Below are 12,103 nucleotides of genomic sequence, written 5' to 3'. Positions count from 1 at the left end.
TAGGATCCAACTTTGATAGATGGTATTGGGAGTTGCAAATAGTTCTAAAGCATGAATAGATTCTAAATATGATTATGGATCCAGCACCTAAAGTTTTCACATCCAATACATATGATACGATCAAAGGTACTTATCAGAAGTGGCTAAATGATCGTATCACCATATGATATTTTTGAGAGCAGCAAAGAACATGAATTTAGTTGTAAATTCGATAATGTTCAGTGGAAAGAAATTCTTCAAATATTGAAGGAGTCCTTTGTGTACCTCGAAGATGTGTCTTCAGTAGGGCAATAATCTTTTGAGAAGAAAAAGAAGGTTTAAAAGAGTCGTGCTTGGGCCAATGAGCCCGAACTGACAAAAGAGTCTAAGATTAACCTAGTCTAACAAAGTCCCTTTATCCGAACAGACAAAGAAAGAGAAATCAGCAAGGGTTACTGGATAAGGTACTTATATGATAACACCTTATGATTTCTCTATCTATGATACTATTGCCTTCGTATTGGATATCGAAAGTCCACGCAAATTGTTGCAATGACTTCAGGTTAGTAGAAAGGTTGAAAATAGCAAGAGATTCTGAACGTTAGAGATGGAAGTCATATTCCAATCTTAATTTTAGAAATCATCAAGCCTATTTTCAATGTCATTTTAGTGATTGTCACTGTTATCTAATGATTTTGTGATATCATTATGAATGATGTTAAAATTATGTGAACAACTAAGAAATGATATCTACACAACCTGTTAGTATACTATATACAACAAACAAACTTCTTAGAGTAAATAATGTCATGGAAGCCTACCTTTGATAATTTAGGCTCGATCATATAAACAAGAATAGGATCAATAGAAAATAATTCTCAAAGTCAATGATTGTGAATCATTATCAATCTGTCAATCCTATCTCTTTAGTAAGATGATCGAATCATCTTTTGCTAGAAAAAGTGAACGAACCAATGATGTTTTGAATCTGATACATATTGATGTATTGGATCTATGAACATATTTATCATACATTTAGATTATTTGAAATATTCAAATAATTTCTTAATAAGGTAGAAAAATGAACTAAGAAGAGCATTAAACTCTTTGATCAATCCAAAGAGGAAAATGCCTTTCCGATGAGTTTTTGACATATCTAGAAGAGAATAGAATTCTCTCTTATTGGAATCGACTTTGTTAGATATAGTTCGATCCATAATAGGGTTTACAAGTTTGCCAGTCTCCTTTTAGGGTGATACTCTTAAGACTACTTGTTATGTTCTGAACTAAATTCTGAATTAATTAATCGCAAAAACTCCATATGAGATATGGACTTGGCATAAGCCGATATTTTCTTACCTTAGGGTTTGAGAATGTTTGTTTTATGTCAAGTATTTACAGACCGATTAGTTTGGATCTCGATCCTATATGTATTATTTTGTTGGATAATCTCAAAGAATCTAGGGGATATAACTTCTACCTTGCTAAAGAACAAGAGTTGTTCGACATTCTTTTTAGAAAAGGAGTACCTTGGTGAAAGAACTGATGTCTCTAATGTGAAACTTATGAAGTTCGACAAGTAGAAGAACCGACACGATCTAGTGAACCCATAGAATCGAATTTGATTAGATCAAATTCGGAACCTATTGTAGAGGTACCATTAAGGAGATCCGATAGAGTACTGCATCCATCGGATAGATACTTTGATTTCTAATTTCAAAATATGATTATGTTAAACTCGATAAGAACAATGAGGATCTGATCACCTAAATGGATGTCATACAGAGGTTTGACTCCAATTAATGGCTTGCAGCCATAGAGTCTGAAATGAAGTCCATAATGGGTAATGATGTATGGACACTCATTGATCCACTAGAAAGGATAAAGCCCATAGGATGTAAGTGGATCTTCAATAGGATCAGAGAGTGTAGATGAGAAGATGGAGACCTACATAGCCCGTTTGGTTGCCTAAAGATATTTTCAATGTTATGGTATTGACCATAGCGAGATATTTTCTCCTGTGGCAATGCTAAATATTTTGAAATTGGAATGTAGATTTTGATAAGTGATCAAAATGCATGGCTTCATTGAGAACGAAAAAGAATCCTGCAAATACAAATGGATTAATAGTTCTATGAGTATATTTCTTGTTTTATATATGAATAAAATTTTTTTAATCAGAAATGATATTTCTTACATTATAGGGAATAAAGATTTCATTATTATCATAGTTCTCCATAAAGATTTTGGAAAAGTATCTCTCATACTAGGGATGAAGATTTATAGAGATAGATCTAAGAGGCTGCTAAAGTTTTCTCAGTCCAGCATACATAGGATGTTTATGAGTAAAATTTGTTCTATCATGTACACTATATATGAGATCAGATATAGTATACTCACTAGGGTAGTGAGTGGATACCTACAAGATCTGGATGAGAATCACTGGAAGGTCATCCTTAAGTATTTGAGAAATATTGAGGATTGATGATTCGGTTATGGAGAATCTGACTTAAAACTTATAGAGTATGACTTCAGTTTTTAGTTGGACATAATGATAGCAAGAACATATCGGAATACATCCTTACCCTAAATAATGGAGCAATCTATTAGAAAAGTTCCAAGCAGAGCAATATAGCCAAATTCAAATTGCGAGACAGAATGTATTGCAGTATGGAAGCTATGTGATTGTATCGGTTCACTCGCAAGCTAGGAGTGGCACCCTCCGATAATGATCCTGCTGTATTGTACAGCACCAGAGTCATAGCTTATACCAAGGAACTGAATCCCATTAGCTTACCAAGCATTTTGCATCACTATCACCATATTCAAAAAATCTGTTAAGGTGACGTCAATCTTTAGAAGATCGATGGAAAGAAGAAACATGACCAACCCATTTACTAAAGCCTTGATATTTAAGAGTTTTGAGATGATAAATGAAGATGGGTGTATGATACTATACTGATTGACTTTAGTCCAAGTGAGAGTTGTTGAAAAATGTGTCCTAAATCTCATCATTTAACGACTGTGCTAATTATAAATGTATATGAATTAATCAATAATAAAAGTTATTTGATCTTTTTTATTACAAGGTTACATCTTCTAACGAAGTTCTATGTTGTGATGAAGTCCTTAGGACTACTTTGATCGATAAAGGAAGATTTATTATATAATCCTTGTTGGGTTCTGGTGAAGTAGTAGAATATAGATTTTAAAATTTTTTAACATGCATACAACAATGAAAACTAAGTTTAACAATTAAACTTATCCATCGAAACTCAAAAAATCTAAGAGCTCCTTGATGATTACAATCAAATCACAAAATTATGCATATAAGGAGAAGACAGAAGTCATATACCACCATGAAGATCACGAATTGGTGATTTTAAGATCTCCATGAGACTTCAAAGTAGAAACTCTCCAACGGTGATCCACACAGGATTGATCAGGACCTTCCCAACTCATCATGGTGCTGCAGCCTTCTTCCAAGCATGCTGCGTTAATCCTTCACAAGAACTCGATGCACCATTGCTTGTATGCCTTCATGACCTCCACTAAAATTACTCTAGAAATCCTTTCCCAAAGGATCTCACCACACTCTAATCAGATTTTATGTCCAACACATGAACAATCTAATTTTAGGACAAGTATCTAATACTTTTCTTTTTTTTTCTTCTCCCTTCCTTTCTATTTTTCTCTCCTTTTTTTAACTTTTTTTAGATTTTTTTCATTATTTCCTCTCATTTCCATGCCCATTCTCAACCAAAAATAGCATGTTGAAATAGGTTGTGGCCCCCCCTTAAATAGGAAACATGGGGCGACTCCATGGGATGCAGCTCTTGGCGTCCCATAACTATTACACACACAAAATAATTTTTTCATATAATCCAAGGAGTTTGCATGAAAACCAAAGAGGTTAACTAGCAGAAGGACTCTTCCTCTACTTGGAAAAAAGTAAGACGCCAACACTTGGTGTGTGGGATAGGGATAAAAGGCATGAAACCAAGAGTCCATTCCATTGAAGACTCTTCCCAAAAATCAACGCACAAAGGGGGGCGTCCATAATTTTTTGGCATGTTGTTTCCTTGCCAAAGAAGGACTCTTCCTTCTCTTTTACACCAATAATTCTAAGGGTCATCTGATGACATGGTGAATTAATAAACATGGAGAGAATTAAAGGAAAGAAATTAAGAGTCCACATAGAAATGAACTCTTCCATTTCCATCGCATAAAAGTGGGCATCCCATAATCTTTTTGGCATGGAGTTCCTTCCTAATGAAGAACTCCTTCTCCTCTTCCATGTCCCACATCCCAAGGTGCCATCTAATGGCACACAAAAAAAATGGGACGTGTGGAATATGTAATAAAATTAAGAGGAGTAAGAAAGAAGGACTCTCCTTCTTAAACACAAAAATAAATGTGACACCACCCATTAATATGCGTGTGGTTTTGATGTGGAGGAGATTGATTCCATATGAAATACTTCCATAAAATCAAAACTAATAAATTAGATTATTCAAACCAATCACATTAGATCAAGGCAACAGGACTAGGTTAGCACAAACACCTTTGCACTGAACCAAATTGAAAATCTGGGTTAATTCATATGCTAGCAATTTAATTAATCCATTAAAATTATAATAAATTCAAATTAATTAGATCAAAATAAATTTTTATTGTGTGTGATCTATTGGATTTTAAATCTAGCCAGCAGTGGATCCAAACTCTCGACGAAATCCTAATCCGATTGGATTAGGTCAGCTCAAGAGTCCCAATCAACTAGGACTCTTCCTAATTGATTTTAAAATTAAACTCTTTTAATTTTAGAGAGTCTACAAGTTAAGATTGATATCTAGTAATGTATCATGACTATCCGAAAGATTTAAAATTTGATGAAAATACCAAAATTATCCTTCGATAGTGAGTTACCGTGTAATTTAATCCTTCGATCACACAACATCCCGAAAAGGCTATGGATATAGAAATATGTCAAACTCAAATACCTGACCATATGTATCTTGATCAAATAATGATGACTCGATTGATAAACTAGTAGAAATCATTTTTACTGTTCATCCCTGCTCTAGCTAAAGACTTCTAGAGTCACCATCCCATGAAATCACATAGGATGTTCTCTCCTCTTACAAGGAGTAACCGATTCCTTGTTGACCACTCACAACCTCGATGCATACTTTGCCATATCCAAAATATCCTACACATATCTCAAAGTGGTGTGCTAGGAATAAACCAAAGTAAGAGTCCATGCACACAAGGTACCATAGTGATCTCAGATCAAAGGATCACATGCACCACTCCCATTAAAGAACCATTTGTTGATAAGCTGTAAAGCTCCATCAGATATTCTTTCTGCAGGTCTATTCAGTGAACTCATTCTCTAATGAGCACCTACATCTTTGTATTAGTATCACCACACAAATGGTTGTGAGATCAACCACCCTCTCCTTCGAGCATACATAGGATGTACCAGTCTTCTCGGAGTCATCGATCCCTTTCTCGATGATCCAATAACTGAAAATATTTTAAATTGGGACTATCAAAATTTTAGATCTCACTGGTATGATCTCATCATGGCCCTAAAATTATTGCCTTAATCTATGGAGTTTATTATAATCATATAAAAAATGATGTAGCAAATGATAAAATATAATACCTCATATAAATCTAAAATAACTAATGTCATGCAAATGAGCAGGAAGATAATAAAGAAAAGTCCCATTGCATCCCCATGTGATTGGTTTATAGGATACTATTCTTTCAATCTCTCACTTGCACTAAAACCAATCACCCCTGTACCTGATGCACATGCAATCAGGATGGCGATTACACTGCTACTGTGTATGGTTTAGTGAATCGTCCTATTATATTGTTATTTCTTATTAGCTCATTTTATGATCATGTCATGAAGGAGGTGAAAACACCTAGGATGTGCGTGGGTATTCGGTGAGACGACATCCAACTTAATGATGAACCTTTCATCAGGCAACTTTCCTAAGCAATCTCTACTAACAATATTTAACTGAGTCAAACACAGTTTATTGCTTGAAATTCTTTCAATTCACTACTCCTCTAGCACTTCTCAAGTACTATGAGAATGCTTTTTCATAATTTTCATAAATCTATCATGAATCTATCTGAAATCAATGATATGCTAAGGCATAATTCATATCAGGTTTAGTACATTGAATGTATGAGTAAGTAAACACTTTTACACCCACTCATGTTGAATCCTTTCAATATTAAATTCTATGTATCTAGACTGGGACAACCCTACATCCACTTACACCATCTCTATAGATATCAAATATATTGGATGCTTAACCCAAGTTTATTTCCATGAAAATTCCTGTGATAAGCAAATTATTGACCGAGTGCAATATCAAAACTACCTTCCTAATATGCTGTATGTCCCCACATACATAACCAAAAAGTTAATAGAACTCCCACTTATCTTCTTGCACAAATAATGGTTCATCTATTTTTGATAAAGTCAAACATTTTGACTGTCCCATCAAAAAATAGAAGTACCCACTCCTCATAAACTGCCTGAATTCATAAAAGTATTTGCCCTCCCACTAGAGATGACTTCTCTAGATGGTGTGTGGCAATAGCAAGAATCTGAATAGACATTTCTGACAGCAACCTATTGGGTCATACCCATAGGTGCTTCAACCATATCCACACTTGGTTAATATATAAGGAGTCCATTTTGGATGTCAAGATTTCAAGCCAACTGTTAGAGTCTCTACTCATAACAATCTCCGAATGGGTCAAATAAAATATCATTCTCAATGATGTATGGTGTACTGCCATTCACAATGACAAACCCATATTTTGAGTGGTACATTACACACTCAAAATGATCTTTCAGTGAGGAGGTGTGTATCATGATTGTGCCTCATCAATGAGCACATCTGGTTGAGGATTAACTTATGGACACTCCACAGGTTAAGATAGGATAGTTTATAGATCTTGAACTTCTCAAGTTCAATTATCCTTCCACTTTCTCTTTTAAAAAATTTTTTTTTCTTAAAAGGTGGCATACTTATTGACAAAACACCTTTTGTCAAGTAAGATGATAGAAATAGTATTACATACTATTCTTTTAGAATAACCTATAAACTAATAAAAACTGTTCTAGCACAAACTTATGTACATTAATTCTTTTCATATAAGTTGGACAACCTGCCTTTTATCTTTTTCATATCTTATATGGAGTATTTTAATAGATTTTTATAGTGCCTAATTCATACAGTAATTTCTAGATATTTTTCAAAAAGAGACAATATATTTGTAAAGTATTTTTAGAAAAACATCATATCATATATGAAGTGTAATTTCTGGATCGAGATATTATTAATCTTCAAACATCCATATGTTCAAGACCTAATACCTTACTTGTCCTTAGACATGTGACCATCATATTTTTTTTCTTGTTCTCATCAACATGAAGAATAATATCATTGAGTGATAGAAAATATAAGACCATTACCATAAAATTTATCAGAGGGAGAGTAACTTTTACTCTCAACATTAATTTCAAATCTATGTTACAATAACATAGGGATTGAAATAATATTTCTGATAAATAATAGTCTACTAGTTTCTAAATAGGTTTCTACATTCTTAGTGTCAATGGACTATCCATTAGAGCCAAAAGATAAGTAGTCACCTTACCTCAGCTTTATAGATCTAGCAAATACTTTGCAAAAGAGAAACCTAAATAAAGTATCACATACCTAAAAATTTAAAGTAAAATACTCAATGAATTACATACAAACTATTAGCAGATGCAACTTTTGCATCCTGCTATTGCTTCACACTTACAAGATAATTCTTGCAATTTATCATTACTGTAATGATATTAGATACCCTTAGCGAAGACCATCTTCATCTTCTTTTCATTAACCATTTCAAGACATTCGATCAATTTTAAAATTATCCTAAGCAGTGAATGTAAAGATGTAAATATATATATAAGAACATAAAAAAGACTATTCATGATGACATGCACAAGTTAGATGAAGATTTTTTATCTAATTGTATCTCTCACTATTTTAACAAATTTTATAGCCCTCAATATGAAATCGAAGAACCTTATCATAAAGTTTTTTAGTGAGGTTGAGATCCCAATTCTCATATAAATCTTATGGATAGCACAACAAGCTCCTATGAGTTCAAAGGTAAGTAACTCTTTACTAATTACATCTCATGCAACTCTCAACAAACTTTTACCTCTAAAAAACTTATAACCTTATGGATAGCACAACAAACTATAGTATTTTAGTTAAGTCATATCCTTCAATCCTATATGGTCATATCTGAATAATACTATTCTTGTGAATAGCACAATAAGACAGCACTACCAAATATGCCATAAGCATCACTAGGTTAATATCATACCAATCACTATAGTAAGTCTTGTGGATAGCATAACAAACTCACTACAGTTCTTAATATACTCTATTGACTTAGTATGAGCTAAATATAATTAGCTTCATTATGCACCAAGACAGCATTAAGCCAGTCCACACAACAAGTCTTGTGGATAGCACAACAAGCCTACTATGGTTCTTGACATAATAATGACTAAGCATGAAGGAAGGCATGGATAGTATTCTTAACACTTCACCATTAAGATTTAATATAATTTAATTGAGAGACTTAGTCTCATGCACATCTTAAATATTTACAACATGCATCATATGCTATGAAAATTAAAATACTAACACCAGCATGTAAGAGCATATTAAGGAAAACAAAAATTATAGATTTTTGAAAAAATCATCCGAGCCACAGGATGATCTTTGGGTCTAACCCTAGATGCATTATAGATTGAACCATCTCAAGGTCAATCTTAATACGCCTCTGCTCTCCAAATGTCCGATAGTCTAGTCTTCATCACCATGAAGACAACCATGAATGCTTGATCTTTGATTTGAAATAGAATGAAATAATTTTAATTTATTCTCAAATAATTTTTTTCTATAATTTTATATTATTATGTAAAAATCTCAATCAACAGTTGAGAATATAGAAAAGAGAGAGATAGCTGATGATATAATGCATCAGGGATACCCAACCTCTATTGTAGCTCTTACAGATGCATTAATATAATCAGCCAATAAGGAAGCATTCAAACATATATCCATCACATAGATATTTCATAGTCTATAACAAATCAATATAATATTTTATAATAATTATAAAATATTATAACAAATAACTCATGCTATTTTAATTGCGATATCATTCAAACACATGCCAATAAAGATGTTTAAATACATAGGTATTGGACCCATCTAAGGTTTCTGATTCGGATTCAACACTTGATCCAAAGTTCAATATTAGGTCAATCATTTATCATCCATATAAGTTAGGTTGATCAATTCTTAAGTTAAACCTAATTCAATTAGGTTAACTCAGATTTAGTCACCCATAACTCAAACCCTAATCTAATTAGGTAAATGATAAAATTTTATTAATCAAAATTAAATATGGCTTCTAATCAAAATAGAATAAAGATGTTGATTTAATCTATAATCATTACACTCTAATCATATTAGAATAATAAATTATAGTAAAATCAATCTATCGGTAAAAATCCTAATCGATGTCTGATGCATCCTTTTTCATGACCAAAATGTTTCGACCCCATGCATGCCTCGGGCAACAACCAAGATAGTCGACCCACAATGGATCTTAAGTAAATGCATCAAATATAAAAATCTTAATCTTTGGTAATGTACATCCATTTGTAGCATTCCAAGACCCCTGCGCATCACATGCACTAGATTTCAATTCCATCAAAAATTAGATCATGGATCTAAATTAAACTTATCACACAAGTCAATAAACCATGAAATTTTATATCCAAGGTTCGATCATGGAATGATAACACTTTATCATTAATAAATTATGCATAAAAAATATCAAAAAAATATCAATCAAAAAAATTGATTTTGACATAGTTCGAACTGGATCTAATCCATATCACAAAAATAATATGAAATTTGATTGAATCTATCAAGGATGGCTCTGATACCACTGTTGAATTTTAATGACACAACAAAATATAGATTTTAAAATTTTTTAACATGCATACAATAATGAAAACTAAGTTTAACAATTAAACTCATCCACCGAAACTCAAAAAACCTTAGGAACCCCTTGATGATTACAATCAAATCATACAAACATGCATGTAAGGAGAAGATCAGAAGTCATATACCACCATGAAGATCATAAACTGGTGATTTTGAGATCTCCATGAGACTCCAAAGCAGAAGCCCTCCAACGATGATCCACACAGGATTGATCAGGTTCCTTTCCAACTCATCATAGTGCTACATTCTTCTTCCTAAGCACGCTGCCGTTAGTCCTTCGCAAGAACTTGATGCACTATTACTTGTATGCCTTCATGACCTCCACTAAGACTACTCTAGGTACCCTTTCCTAAAGGATCTCATTACACTCTAATTTGATTTTATGTTCAACACATGAACAATCTGATTTTAGGACCAGCATCCCATACTTACCTTTTTTTTCTTCTCCCTTCCTTTCTATTTTTCTCTCTTTTTTTTTCTTATCTTTTTTTCAGATTTTTTTTATTATTTCCTCTCATTTTATGCCTATTCTTAGCCAAAAATGGCATGTTGAAATAGGTTGTGGCACCCCCTTTAAATAGGAAACATGGGGCCACTCCATGGGATGCCAACTCTTGGCATCCCATAACTATTACACGCACAAAATAATTTTTTCATGTAATCCAAGGAGTTTGCATAGAAACCAAAGAGGTTAACTAGTAGAAAGACTCTTTCTCTATTTGGAAAAAATTAAGACGCCAACACTTGGCATGTGGGATAAGGATAAAAGGCATGAAACCAAGAGTCCATTCCATTAAGGACTCTTCCCAAAAATCAACACACAAAGGGGGGCATCCATAATTTTTTGGCATGTGGTTTCCTTGCCAGAGAAGGACTCTTCCTTCTCTTCTGTGCTATTAATTCTAAGGGTCATCTGATGACACGGTGAATTAATAAATGTGGAGAGAATTAAAGGAAAAAAATTAAGAGTCCACGTAGAAATGAACTCTTCCATTTCCATCGCATAAAAGTGGGCGTCCCATGATCTTTTTGGCATGGAGTTCCTTCCTAGTGAAGGACTCCTTCTCCTCTTCCATATCCCACATCCCAAGGTGCCATCTGATGGCACACAAAAATAATGGGGCGTATGGAACATGTAATGAAATTAAGAGGAGTAAGAAAGAAGGACTCTCCTTTTTAAACACAAAAATAAATGTGACGCCACCCATTAATATGCGTGTGGTTTTGACGTAGAGGAGATTGATTCCATGTAGAACACTTTCACAAAATCAGATAAAACCAACTAATAAATTAGATGGTTCAAACCCAATCACATTAGGTCAAGGCATCAAGACTAGGTTAGCACAAACAACTTTGCACTGAACCAAATTGAGAATTTGGGTTAATTTATGTGCTAGTAATTTATTTAACCCATTAAATTTATAATAAATTTAAATTAATTAGATTAAAATTAAATTTTTATTGTGTGTGATCCATTGGATTCCAAATCTAACCAGCAGTGGACCCAAACTCTAGATGAAATCCTAATCTGATTGGAATAGGTTAGCTCAAGAGTCCTAATCAACTAGGACTCTTCCTAATTAATTTTAAAATTAAATTCTTTTAATTTTAGAGAGTCCACAAGTCAAGATTGACATCTAGCAATATATCATGAGTATCTAGAAGATTTAAAATTTGATAAAAATATCAAAATTATTCTTTCGTGGTGAGTTACCGTGCAATTCAATCCTTCAATCACATAACATCCCGAAAAGACTATGGATATAGAAATATGTCAAACCCAAATAACTGACCATATGTATCTCGATTAAATGATGATGACTCGATTGATGAACCAGTAAAAATTATTTTTACTGTTCATCCCTGCTCTGGTCAGAGACTTCTAAAGTCACCATCCCATGAGATCATATAGGATATTCTCTCCTCTTACAAGAAGTGATCAATTTCTTGTTGACCATTCACAACCTCCATGCACACTTTGCCATATCTAGAATATCTCACAT

General features: G+C 33.3%; 1 long non-coding RNA gene across 1 annotated transcript in view; it reads right to left on the bottom strand.

The window, feature by feature from the left end:
- LOC140852626 (uncharacterized) overlaps nucleotides 1–10,628 on the bottom strand; it is a 28,643-nt gene extending 18,015 nt beyond the window's left edge. The window contains exons 1-2 of the long non-coding RNA XR_012135526.1: nucleotides 10,226–10,628; nucleotides 3,335–5,505 (exon numbers count right to left, since the gene is read on the bottom strand). This is a non-coding gene — a long non-coding RNA (uncharacterized lncRNA). The remainder of the gene's footprint in view (nucleotides 1–3,334; nucleotides 5,506–10,225) is intronic.
- Between the last annotated feature and the right edge of the window lie 1,475 nt (nucleotides 10,629–12,103).

This window comes from Elaeis guineensis, chromosome 11 (assembly GCF_000442705.2).
Source record: "Elaeis guineensis isolate ETL-2024a chromosome 11, EG11, whole genome shotgun sequence".
NCBI lineage: Eukaryota > Viridiplantae > Streptophyta > Magnoliopsida > Arecales > Arecaceae > Elaeis > Elaeis guineensis.
Note: the sequence above shows the minus strand (reverse complement) of the source record. Positions and strands in the feature narration are given on the sequence as shown.